Below are 14095 nucleotides of genomic sequence, written 5' to 3'. Positions count from 1 at the left end.
CAGCGGTAATCTAGTTGGGAGCTTTGAGGCAAAGTATTTTAGGGCACCTTTTCCAGACACCTTCCCCTAAGGGGGTGAACAGAGCAGATCCCAAACAGGATGGTCAGTTATGGATGGAGCTGCTGAAATGCTTCATCCAGGAACGGACGACTGAACTTGACACCCATGGCCTCTTGCATCAGTTTGTGATGTGGGGTTTCCAGCTATCACAGTCCCTCCCCCTCCGCCACTCACTGATCGCCACAAGACTTTTATCCAGGATGCATGTAACACTGGTATCTTTTGGAAGGACACCTGTGCATGACATGTTTTAACATGGGGAGGCTGGTGCACAGCCAGCCACCACACCAACCTTGGCAGATAGGAGTCAAAGCCTAGTGGCATAGAGACCAAGACGACTGGCATCCCTTCTCTGTTGCAGCCATTCTGATGCTCGAATTTGTGTTCAGCTATCATCCTCCGTGCACTCTGCCATTGAAGTCTTTATGGATCACACTTTGTCTGGAACCTCTACCTGACCTTACTGTCATGGTGACCCTGGCAGGAGCTACGTTCCAGACAGTTTATCTCTTGGGTTCCTAGGTTCACAATGTGACCCTTGGGTACACGTCCAGGAACGGTTTGATCAGAATAATGCAGAAATTAAGCAACTTATCTCCAAGAAATGGACAGCTTTCTATGACTGGAAGAATGACATGAACTGCAAAACCAAAAGAAGGGCCCATGCCAAAGCTGAGGCCGATGTCCAGGCGAGGGGAGGGGAGATCAAAAACAAATGGTGGAATAATAAGACATTGGAAATCCAGCAGCTAGCAGAAACCAGTGACATAAGAGGCCTTTTCAGCGACACCAAGGTAGCATATTGTCCCAGCTACCATGGTCTAAACGCCCTGCACTCTGAAGATGAACAATAACTGCTCAAGAACAATGAGGCTGTAAACACTCACTGATGAGAGTATTTCCAAGAACTCCACAACCATAATATCAATGTTAACTTAGAAATCACCAATCAGATCCCCCAGAGATCCAGTGTGACCAGAGTACACGTTGACACAAGGAACCTAAGAAACAACAAGGATCCTGGTCCTGATGGGATTCTTGCAGAGATCCGAAAGGAGGGTGGCCCACAGCTCCATGAACACACAGATACTTTGCTCTTGAAGATTTGGCTCAAAGAAGAATTCCCCTTGAACCTCAGGGATGCTCTGATTGTACCACATTCAAAAAGGGTGACAAGGCTGACTGTGGGAATGTCAGAGGCATCTCTCTTCTGCCAACCACTGGCAAAGTACTTGCACAAGTCCTTGCTAAGAAACGTCTGATATTATCTCATGAAATACTCCCTGAGTTGCAGTGCAGCTTCCATCCATCCGGAACAACAATAGACATGTTCTTCACTGCACATCAATTACAAGAAAAACGTCAAGAACAGAAACAGCCACTTTACATGGTCTTCATTGACTTAACTAAGGTCTTTGTCACAGCTGATCCCCAGACTCTCTGGCGGATTCTGTCATAGTGCTGAGGCTGCTGCATGATGACATGTCTGAGACAGTGCTGAGCAACTGTGGATTGGAGTCCGAACCTTTCACAGCAGAAATGTTGGTCAAGCAGGGCTGCATTATTGCATTCAACATGTTCACCATCCTCCATCTCACTGGCCAAAACCTGCTCAAGGAAATTCAAATTATTCACCGTTGGCAGAAGAGAGATGCCTCTGACAGGCAGGCAGTTCAACTGTAACAGGTTCAAGGCCAAAGGCAAGATCCCCACCACCTTCATCTTGGAGCTTCAGTATGCTGATGAGAATACCATGACAGGACTCCGTGGAAGGTCTGCCGTTCATCTTAGATGGCTTTGCCAAGGCATACGAACTCCTCCACATTAGCCTTGATATAAAACAGAGTCTAGTGCTCAATCAACCACCACCCAACAGTCCCTGCACCCCCATCCCCACAATAAGGATCAATGACTATCCCCTTGGAAATGTGGATCATTTCCTATACCTCAACAGCCTTCTCTCCTCTGATGCCAATGTCAATGCAGAAATACAAGACCATCAGAGCTGTGTCAGTGGAAACTATGCCTAACTCAGAAGAAGGCTGTTTGGAGACCATAACTTATTGGTGCAGACTAAACATCAGCTATATAAAGCCGTTGTCATTCCCACATTGCAATATGGAGCTGAAACATGGACTACCTGCAGTAGACACCTTAAAACGCTGAAAGAACACCACCAAAGATCCCTACGAACAATTCCTGCAGATCACCTGGGAAGCCAAACACATTAACGCAAATGTCTTGGAGAAGGTCAACATAGATTAGATTAGATTACTTACAGTGTGGAAACAGGCCCTTCGGCCCAACAACTCCACACCGACCTTCTGAAAAGCAACCCTCCCAGACTCATTCCCCTACATTTACCACTTTACCTATCACTATGGGCAACTTAGCATGGCCAATTCACCTAACCTGAACATTTTTGGAATGTGGGAGGAAACCACACAGACACAGGGAGAATGTGCAAACTCCACACAGACAGTTGCCTGAGGCAAGAATTGAACCCGGGTCTCTGGCGCTGTGAGGCAGCTGTGCTAAACACTATGCCACTGTGCTGCCCACATAGCCACCATCACCAACCCCATAATTCAACAGTAACTCCAATGGACTGGCGTGTTTTCTGAATGCTCAACTCACGCCTCCTAAAACAGATCATGTTCTCCCAGCTGAAGGAAGGTCCACCTGCCACTGGTAGATAAAAGAAATGCTTCAAAGATAACATTGGGACCAACCTGAAGAAATTCCATATCAACATCAATAACTGGGAGGACATGGCTACAAACCAGAATCATTGGAGAAACGTCATCCAGTAGGAAGCAAAATGCCCGGAAAACAATCTCCACTGTATTACTGGACAGAAGCGACTCTTACACAAGGGGGGACAGAAATCAGGGAGGCTGACCCACCATCACCATGTCCAACCACCATTACTACCCAGCAATCTCCACACTGCAATAGACTCTGTGAATCCTGGACCGACCTCTTCAGCCATCTAAAGACCCACAAATAGACATCCTTATGGAAGGCAATCATGCTCGACTCAAGTGATCACTGATAAATAGATAGATAGATAGATAGATAGATAGATAGATAGATAGATAGATAGATAGATAGATAGATAGATAGATAGATAGATAGATAGATAGATAGATAGATAGATAGATAGATAGATAGATAGATAGGTAGATAGATAGATAGATAGATAGATAGATAGATAGATAGATAGATAGATAGATAGATAGATAGATAGATAGATAGATAGATAGATAGACAGACAGACAAATAAGATTTTTTGCTTCAAATCTCAAATACTAACTAAACTTGGCTCTGTAGAATTTATTGTTATACATAAGAGGGAGGTAGTTTTTTTTATCTTACAGATGATTTAAAAGAGATGTTGAGTAACTATTTTGAGAAATACAATGCCACTGCTAATAAACTTTTACCAGAAAAACTGATACAAATTACGACACAGTTAGTTGATGCCCATCGAACTTTACAAAAGGATAATATTCTGTCAAATAAATTAATTGGTGGGATAATTAATGGGATTAGGTAGAAGTGCACAGATGCAACCTTGAGTTCTTCTTATGTCAGTATTTGAGAAATTCATGCCCTGAAGTTATTTTTGGAGAGATGAGGAACCATGAGACAAGATCAACATGGAGAGTGAAATTGGCCATTTCACTCGAATCGGGTGGAACTTGCTTCAAGCTAAATTGATAGAGTTAAAGTTCAAGTTATAATGAAATGTGAATTAAGTTAATGTAAAGTGAAATTAAATTAAGATAATCTTATCAACTGTTCATTTTAAATTAAGTTACAGCATCCAAACTGTAATTTTGATATAATGGTTAATGGGAACAGATAAATTTTAATGTGGACACAAAGTGAGGAGTTTCCAAACCCCCTAAAAACACACCTTGGCTAAAGTATGAGTTTCTGCAGCTATCATTTGATTGCATAATTCAGGGGTACCACACTAACGGTGCAAGCTCATTTGGCTACTGTTTCTCATGATAAGGAAGAAAATTGTTGACATTCGTTGTATCATCTACAATCAGTAGTCCTCCTTCAGAACTTGTGCTGAACCTGTCTACGAAGGGTACTATTAAGCTGGAGAGGATTCAAAGAAGATTTACCAGGATCTTGCTGGAAATGGAGGGTTTGAGTTATAAGGAGAGGCTCAATAGGCTGGGACTTTTTCACTGGTGCATAGGAACTTGAGAGGTGACCTTGTGGAGGTTTATAAAATCATGAGGGGCATAGATAGAGTGAATGGCAGGTGCGATCTCCATAGGGGTGGAATATTTCAAGAGTATGAGGCATAATTTTAAGGTGAGCGGCAAAAGATTTAAAAGAGGCATGAGGGGCAACCTTTTTACACAGAGATGGGTTCGTGTATGGAACGAACTCCTGGAGGAAGTGGTGAATGCAGATACAGTTACAACATTTAAAAAGCATTTATGTAAGTACATGAATAAGAAATGTTTGGAGTTCAATGGGCCAAGTGCAAGCAATTGGGACTAGTATAGTTTGGAATTATGGATGACGTGGTCTGGTTGTACCAAAGGGTCTGTTTCCATGCTGTATGACTCTGTGACTCTGTAACTCTATGACTTGTACCTTGCCTGCAAGTTGGAAGAGCTAAACAATCAGGACAGACCAGATAAGCTCAGGTGGCAACTCCAAAAGTATTCACAGGACTGAGGACAATGTAAATGGTTTACTGGATCAATCTAAATCTGATTAACAAGTTGATGTGTTAAATAACCCTAAAAATGGCTCCACCTTCTCTTAAAAAATTTAGAATGGTGACAGAAGCCAGGGAGGCTTAATACCAGTGACCCAGCCCACATCTTGGTGTTCTTGCACAGAACCTGAAACAATTCCTAAAGTTCTTTGTGCATTTGTATCTAACATAACCAATTCAGACATGGAATGAAAAGCTCATCACATGACATCCCTCAACAAGAACTTAGCAGAGCTGCAAGGAGCTAAGTCTTCATGAAATTGAATGCAAACATTAGCTTTTATCATTAGATGAACAGTCCAGACTGCATTTCATATGGAAGATATTATAGTTATCTATCATTTGGAAACTCTTTGTTACCCAAAGTTGTGTCTATAGATGACCGTTGAGGGAGTGATATGCCATATGGATGATATTTTTCATCACAGTTCCACTCTGATGGAGCTCAGGGGCAGGATACTGACAGTGCTGCATCTTTACAGTTTACAGGTGTCACACACAATCACTAGTGTGAGGCTTCCAAACCCACCATTGACTTCCCAGGCCACATTGCCAATGTGTCTGGCATCAAACCAGATCTCCAAAGGAGAGCAGGCACCAGGAAATTTCTATTTCTCCTTTCTATAAATGAATCCGAGGTTTTTATTGGTGTGGCTCCCCAGTTAGACAAGTAACCAATCTGATGCACTTCAATGACCACCTGTAGCAATTCCTGAGATAGGAACTGGCTTGGTATTGGAATATGCCAAAAAATGGCCTTTGTTATGATCAAAAGCATGTTGAGGTCACAAGCCCATATGACAATAAGAAATAGGAACAGGAGTAGACTGTTCAGCCTTTCATGCCTATTTTATTACTCAGTTGGATTATGCTGATCTAATATTCCTCACATACACTTTCCTTATAACCTTTGATTCTTCAACAAATCAAGAATCTAATGCCTAACCAAACCCTGACCCATATTGATCTGGATCAGCTCACCATTGTGCAGCCTATACATCCTTCATTGTTAGAGGCTTTTTTGGTCCTGGTCTAGCATTATGACTCCCAATAACTGACTTACTGTGCTTCCATTATGCTGCTGACACTGAAACAGTGGTACATGGTCACTGAGAAAGAGGTCCAAGCAGTCGTTCAAACCTGTGAAAAGTTCTCTGACTATGTCCTAGTTTAAATCCATTGTCTGATGTATGTGATGGATTACACATCAGTAGAGATCATTCTTAGCAGCAAGAGCTGGCAACTATGCCATCCCAAATCGAAAGCCTCAGATTAATTCCCACACAGTTTGGCACCATTATGAAATGTGTCTATGGCAATTTCCAGACCAGTCTTTTCCAACATTCATTTGAGGAAGGCTTCACAGTATGATTTGCTGAGGACATGGATGCCTATATTCCTTTGTCATCCAAACTTCCCCAGAGACTAATTCAACAACAAAATCCATACAGCTCAGAAAGCTGACACTGAATGTACACAAATACGGGAGCACCATATCACTGGATGGCCTGTAAATGTCCACGCAAATTTTATGTTAAAACGCAACATCACATTAGCCTTCTAGTTGACCTGCTAGTCTAAAAAAATGACATTGTTGTTCCCAAGCCCCAAGGTCCTCAGGAAGAGTGTTCTCCAATGCTTACACCAGGGACACTTGGCTGTTACCAAGTGCTGGCACAAATCTACAATTCTGTTTGGCGGCTTGGTATAACAAAAGCTTCTGAAGGTAGAATCTTTAAATGTCCAACATCGTTACCCATAGGCAATTCCACAACGAACTTTTGATGGCCTCATCTTTGTCATCTCATTAGTAGAGATAGATCCATCCATCTTCAAGTGTAAAACCTTTCTTATTGTCATTGACCATTATTCCTGATCGCTTCAAGTGAAACAACTGCATCGCCATCATCAATTGCTGTTATCATTATGCTTAGAAAAGATTTTCACTGTGTATGACATCCATGAATAATCATTTCATATAACAGCTTGCAGTTTGATAATGACCACTTCAAGCCCCTACAATGGAGGAAGAGTTGTAGCTACAACTTGCTCAAGAAAAGAGCAAACAGATTTCACTTTGAACTGGTGGAGAGGCTTTTTTTTTTCAGAAATGAGAGAAATCAGCTGTATAGCTTGTTCATAGTAAGCTTTCCACTAATCCAGCTTGTTTATTGGAAGCTTCGTTCCAACTCAATTTGTGCTTAGCAGTACATCAATGTGCAGAAGGTTTCGTACTTGGCTCCCAGGTCTGCAGCATACTCTTTGATCAGATATCATGGATACGGGCTTAAGTAAAGTCATGGAGAAGAAGAAACATTGTCAGATTAAAAAGACTGTTGCCTTCAACCATTGCCATAAGGTGCAGGATCTACCAGCATTCTGCACTAAGGAATCTGTTTAAATCAGGACCAAACCTGGCCTGGCCAATGTTTGAGATCTCTGTTTCAATCTTATTCTTAGGCTGTCAAAAATGACTACGACACTGGGAACTGGCATTGGGGTTTACCAGCGAACACCCTTTGGCGTTCTGGGTTGACTGCCCAGAAAATCGGGAAGATACCCCAATCACCCCAGAGGATCTTTCAAATCCTTTCTCCACAGGATGTTGTATTGCCATCCTGCCTCCAAAAGAAATAAGGATACAGTCAACCAGATTAGTATCAAGTGTATGTTTGTCTGAATTGAAAAGGTCTTCAGGGATGGGGATTATGATAAAAATGTAAATAATATGTGCACAAAATGAAACTTGCAGCAAATGTCAAATCAGCAGTTAATAATTTTAATTCTAATTGTAGAGTGCATCATCAGCCATGTAAAATGATATATAGCATAAGAAACTGGGAACTGAGAGACTCAGGTTCTAATGGAGCCCTTCTAAAGTCTATCTTTGTAAGTTGGATAAATATTTAATAAGTGCTCACTGGCTCACACCATCATGATTTCTAGCTCTCTTGTTTATAGTCAGTAATCGCATTAACAATGTATTATGCCCAGCATTTTGGCCAATTTCTTTTCCCTGAATTAACATCACAAAAACTAGATTACCTGATCATTATTGTATTGCATCTGTTCAACTTCACTATGCGTAAAAAAATCTGCAATATTTCTGACATTGCAGCAATAATTGCACTTCAAGTGTGCTTCAGAGACTCCCAGGAACTTTGGAACATTGTGTAGGTGTGATTGCAAATATTCTGTGAGGAAAGGCAAATAATTGCTTGGTAGTGCAGAGCTTAAAAAATCCTGATAAGAGAGGAGACGGTAAAACTTTTTATTTTGTTCATACTTGGCCTGCATGAAAGAAATTAAACCCTCGTGTTAATTGGTTGTTTCTATGTAGCATTGAGATGCAGCAGGAACACACCAATAATTACTCTTTTGACATTGTCAGCTTATTCACTGACATACCACTTAAGGAAACCATTCACATTTGCTGTATCTCATTATATCATGACAATCTGGGGGGTGTAGCTCAGTAGTAGAGCATTTGACTGTAGATCAAGAGGTCCCCAGTTCAAATCTGGGTGCCCCCTGCATACAAGCACCTTCCCTACACTTGAGCAGTTTTTCAAGAAGCTTCCGTTGCCCATTCCGTGCAAGGAATGCTGTGGATGGGGTGTTTTGTGGGCGGCAGGATGGCTCAGTGGTTAGAACTGCTGCCTCACAGCACCAGGGTTCCAGGTTCGATTCCAGCCTCGGGTGACTGTCTGTGTGGAGTTTGCATGTGCTCCCCATGTCTGCCTGGGTTTCCTCCGGGTGCTCCGGTTTCCTCCCACAGTCCAAAGATGTGCAGGTCAGGTGAATTGGCCATGCTAAATTGCCCATAGTGTTAGGTGCATTAGTCAGAGGGAAATGGGTCTGGGTGGGTTACTCTTCGGAGGGTTGGTGTTGGGCTGAAGGGCTTGTTTCCACACTGTAGAGTATCTAATCTAATCTAGATGTTCCACCAGTGTTTGAATCTGTTCTTATCACTCATTTAGTTATTGACTTTAAGACTGATTGACTTTAAAATTGGGAATTAGTTTAGCTCAGTCAGCTGGACTTTTGGTTTACAGAGCAGTGTGATGCCAACAGTGTGGGTTCAGTTCCCATTACTGGTTTGAGTTACCATAAAGGACTTTCCTTCTCAACCTCTTCCATCACCTGAGGTTTGGTGGCCCTCAGGTTACATAATCACCAACTGTGTCTCTCTCTAATGGGAGAGCAGCTCTTATGGTCTCATAAGATGATGGTGATACAAAAACAAAATTTTGAAATTACTATCTGTGGTCCTGCCTGTGCTTGCACTCTTATTATTTCTTCTTCTAAGGGAAAAATATTGGGTATGGTATGGATTAACATGTTAACCAGGCATGAATTTGTTTGGGAAAATTAATAAAAACTTAAACTGAGTTAACTAACTACATTAGAAAGAATGAACAAGTGTTGTTAGCTTAATAAGTAAGATTTATATGTGTAAAGTTCACTTATTCAGGATAACTTGTTGGTTATAGGAAAAATATGAAAACATACATAAACAAAATGCCAAAATCAGGCACACACAATCCTGCAAAGGTGCAATCTGGCTGAAACAGCAATAACCTTTGAGTTGTTTTTCTGAAGCTGGAATGCAAATGACTTCATACCAGGCTGAGCAAGGCGCCACCAGACACAAGGCAGTCAGGATAGCGCAAGTTCTAAAATTGAGCTAAAGCAGCTTCTTGGAAGATAAGGAGAGTCAATAAGAGGCAAGCCTATCATTTTGGAATGTGTAAAAAACAATATATTTGTCTCAAACAGATCATTTTGGAACTCAAATATTATAAATGTGACATTACGATGTATAAATATTCAAGATTTCTTGCTAAGGGCAGAGCTTACTTTGGTGTTCTCCCAAGGTGTTGACAAAATAAATGATCATTAACTCTGTATATAATTTTCCTAAGATTATTTCGTAAAATAGTCTACCATCAACATTCTGAAACTGTGTTTCCAGGTTTTCACACTCTGTCTCACTGCCTACTGTGCCTCCATGCATCATAGCTTTCCTCTTTGATTTGTCTTGTAGATATTTAATTACTATAATGTGTTCACTTAAGGGGGAATCTGTTAATATTATGTTGACGAGATTGTTCAGGTACACAGGTGGCAGTATTTTTTAACTAAATACTTCAAGTCCCTCCTGCTCAGGAGGTGTGTCATCCCATTTCTGAGGAAGCTGACTAGAAAGCATAAAGAGAGTCTCCTGGGTCATGGGGTTTGGTGACAAAGGAACAGATACAGAATAGTCAAATTTGCGAACACATCTGTTATCATGGAAAACACTAGTGTCAATTTTCATACTTCACCAGCATGATATTATAAACTTCAGAGCTTTAATAACTGTTCATAGAAAGAACCAACAAAGATAAAGTGTAACACCTGGGAAGAAGCAGCAGTAACTCTGTCTGAAATAAACTGTGAAAGGACAAGGCCAAACGTATATAGGGATTGAAAGCAATTAGCCATGTCTGAGAAAAGAGGGAGGTGAAACTGCATGAACAAAACAGCTTTATCGTCTGCTTCATAACAAGCTGCTTTATGCCACAAGGATAAGCGATTGCCCTCCAGAAGAATTTAAGGAGTTACTAAAAGAAAGCTGTGTCTTCCTACAAATAGTTAAAGCTAGATATCACAAGGAACAAGGAAGCTACTTCTGATAAGACAGCAAGCTGCAGCTTTTCAGTAATTTGGATGAAAGGGTCTTTTTTAAAAAAAAAACAATAAATATCACACATAGACCAAAGGCCGAAAATCTGCATAAGAATCAAATATTGGAACTTCTCCTTTGGTAGAACTTCATAGAACAATGCATGAGGATCGAACAATTAATCTTTAACTATTCACAACAGTTACACAATGATTCATTGGTAACTGTTACGCAAAATGAGTGGATAGGGCAAGACTGAGCGGTCGAGTGGCCGAAGGTAAAATAATATGTTCGCTTCCAGAGTCAGACTCTGTTGGTGGAGACTTGGCCAAGGTCCACCATTAATCAGGTTGAATTATGAGACTTAACCTGCTTAATGGAGGGGCATTATTTAGTTTGCTACACGCAATAAAGTTTAAATCACTGTTTTCGTACTTGATCGTCAGTGAGACTTCTTAATAATTAGCCAAATTAAAGGTAACTCGTGGTGATTTATCCCCCACACTGACTTGTTTGATTTGGATTAGCACTGATCGTATCGCTTGTTTCGCTGACAAACTAGTTTACCTTCAGCCACTTTACCGCCCAGTCTTGCCCCACCCACTCATTTTGTATGACAGTTACAATGAATGAATGTGTGACTGTTGTGAATATTTAAAGATTAATTGTTGGTTGTAGGTGCTGCACAGAACCATAAATTAAAACATTGGCTCCAAAATCAGGAAGTAAACAGATGGAAAACATCAAATCGGTCTACAAGTGCTGAAACTAAACCTTCAATTACATTTCAGCTAAGGATATATGGATTACATTTGGAGGACTTAGTCAATGTTTTCAGCTTAATTCTGGAGACAAACAGAAGGTAAATCATTTGTTTTTGTCTATTTCCATAAATTGTAGCAGAAATGTATATATCTTTGGAAATGAAGTTTTGGAAAAGTCTCAAGATTTTAATTGAATGCACGCATAACATGATCTTAACAAGTATGTCTGCTTTCTCCATCCATTTTTGATGTCTTTTTTGTTACTTTAATTGCCAGACTCTTTGTTTATTCATTCATGGGATGTGGGAGTCATTAGCTCAGCCAGCATTCAGTAGCCGATCATATTTGGCTCCCCCAGAGACAAGGTTTTAATTCTTCAATTGTTGAACATTGTATACTCCTCTATAGTGATATGCAAGAAGCATTATCCCATATACTCCCTCTCTGTGACTGAAGGAAGGAGGAAAAAACTGTTACATGCATAATCAGGCTTTGACTGCTTGTATTGAATTGTTCAAAGTTGGAGAATGGAACTAAAACGTCACCTTTCTAAAATTAGGAATATCAGAGGGTGTCAAAATTACACATGTTGTGCTTCTAGCTGTTTGGAACAGCCTAGCCTGTGTTCCATATCTGGGAGGGTATTAGCAAAGGCATAACATGTATGTTTCAAGGCATATGCTTATATTGGCTTTTTCCAGATTGTAGAGTTAGACGTTGCATAAATATAACATGGCAGCCAGCCCATGACGTGTATAATTGCATTTCTCCAAACAGTTTAAAAAGTAATCAACAGTAACAAGATAATCAGTTGCAATCAGAGTGAAGAGATTTATTCCAAGTATCACCTATGGTCACCAGGCGTGTCATTTGTCATAAGCAGTTCTTTAGTTTGCCTGACTTAGTATTTGTTACAAACCGTGCACTGGCTGATATGGTTCTTGACCTCATTGCTCAACTTTGGCTGTGTGAAAATTTCTCTTGACTTCTTCTGACTAGGCTCAGTTCCTTGATGGCTTGCATGGATATAGTTGAACTTTTTTTTTCATGTTCCCCAGTAATAGTCGTACTTATACAGTCATAGAGGTGTATAGCATGGAAACCGATCCTTCAATTCAACTCATCCATGCCAACCAGATATCCTAAATCAATCTATTCCCATTTTCTAGCACTTGGCCATATCCCTCTAAACCCTTCGTATTCATGTACCCATCAATATGTTTTAAATGATGAAATTGTACCAGCTTCCACTACTTCCTCTGGCAGTTCATTCCAGACACCATCCTTTGTGTGAAAACATTGTCCCTTAGATCCCATTAAAAAGTTTCCCCCTCTCACCTTTAATCTGTGCCCTCAAGTTTTGGACTCCCCTACCCTGGGAAAAATATCTTGTCTATTTACCCTATCCATGCCCCTCATGATTTTATAAACCTCTGTAAGGTCAACACTCACCCTCCAGTGCTCAAGGAAAATAGCCCCAGTTGTGAATTATATAGCAATGTAGGTTATAATGAGTTGAACAGTAACTCAGGTGTTCATGTTATCATCCTCCCTGTCTCATCTGAAAACACAGAAAGTAGGAATTTTGAGCTGCCATTCCTACTCTTATTTAAGTCATTATTCTGTAAGTCAGGTTTTCTTGTGTTCAAGTGTCTATCTGTGTTTGGCTCATCTGCCTTATTTATTACACACTTTGAATGGAATTACATTCCACGTATGTAAGCACCACCTTTTTTGTTGAATTTCTGTTGTTTCTTTCTCCCATATTTGCTTGCTAATTTCCTGCCTTTCAAACTCAGCATTAAGTCTTTCTCTTTTAAATTTATGCTCAGACTATCAGCCTCTACCAAACTAGTTTAATCCAACCCTGACAACATTACTGAAACAAACCATACCAAAACATTGATTCCCATGTTGTTGATTTGTAAACAATTCAGCTTCCTCACCAGAACTGGTCTTATCGCAACAGCAATCCAAAATCTTTCATCTTGCACCATCGAATCAAACTGGAAATCATCTGCTCGATCCATCTATTTCCGTTCACATTGCATATATTAAACTCACTACCTTCCAGGTCCTTCTTTTAATCTCATTTCTAGCTCTCTGAAATCTTCTTGCACAACAACATCCTTTCTCAAACAATGAAATAGACACTGACAGGTTGTCGACCCGTCACATCATCGATATCTTCAGTATGCTCTCAGCCTTTCAGTGACATGCTTGCTGGAGGTTTGAGGCTGCAGGACTGAACCTGTTTGTCCCCATACTGAATCCATTATTACTATTTCCCCTTATGACTTTCCTCTTCAAACTTCACACACAACACCCTACACAGTGAAGTCACCAGTCGACCCCTGAAATTTGCTTTGGCTGTACTCCCTGTAATGATAATGACAATGGTCTAAATATCAATTAACTGTCAGTGAATTATTAACTCCATGGGTTATTTTATTTTAAAAGGCATAACACCTCACAGGTTATGAAGCAAACATTACAGCAAAGCGACCTGTTTTTATTTGTACAGCTTGCAAACGCATTGCAGATGAACTGCCAGGATGAGTCACAACATTTTATATACAAAGCCAATGCGATCTTAAATATTAATTGCATAGTGGATGGTATATATACAGCATACTCTTACTTTCTGGAATAAAAACTATTTACAGCAACAGCTCATCTTATGAATCTGTATTGTATATGTAACTGGATGATTATAATTCTAATTGTATAATTATTACAATGAAATAAGTAAATTACATTAATTAAATAAAGCATTTACAATTATGATTACAATCCAGATTAACTACTGTCTCATCTTGTTCCTCATACTGTTTCGTGTGATTCAAATAT

This window comes from Chiloscyllium plagiosum, unplaced genomic scaffold (genome assembly GCF_037043375.1).
Source record: "Chiloscyllium plagiosum isolate Xiang-an unplaced genomic scaffold, Cpla_swu_hap1 HiC_scaffold_32, whole genome shotgun sequence".
Taxonomy (NCBI): domain Eukaryota; kingdom Metazoa; phylum Chordata; class Chondrichthyes; order Orectolobiformes; family Hemiscylliidae; genus Chiloscyllium; species Chiloscyllium plagiosum.
Note: the sequence above shows the minus strand (reverse complement) of the source record.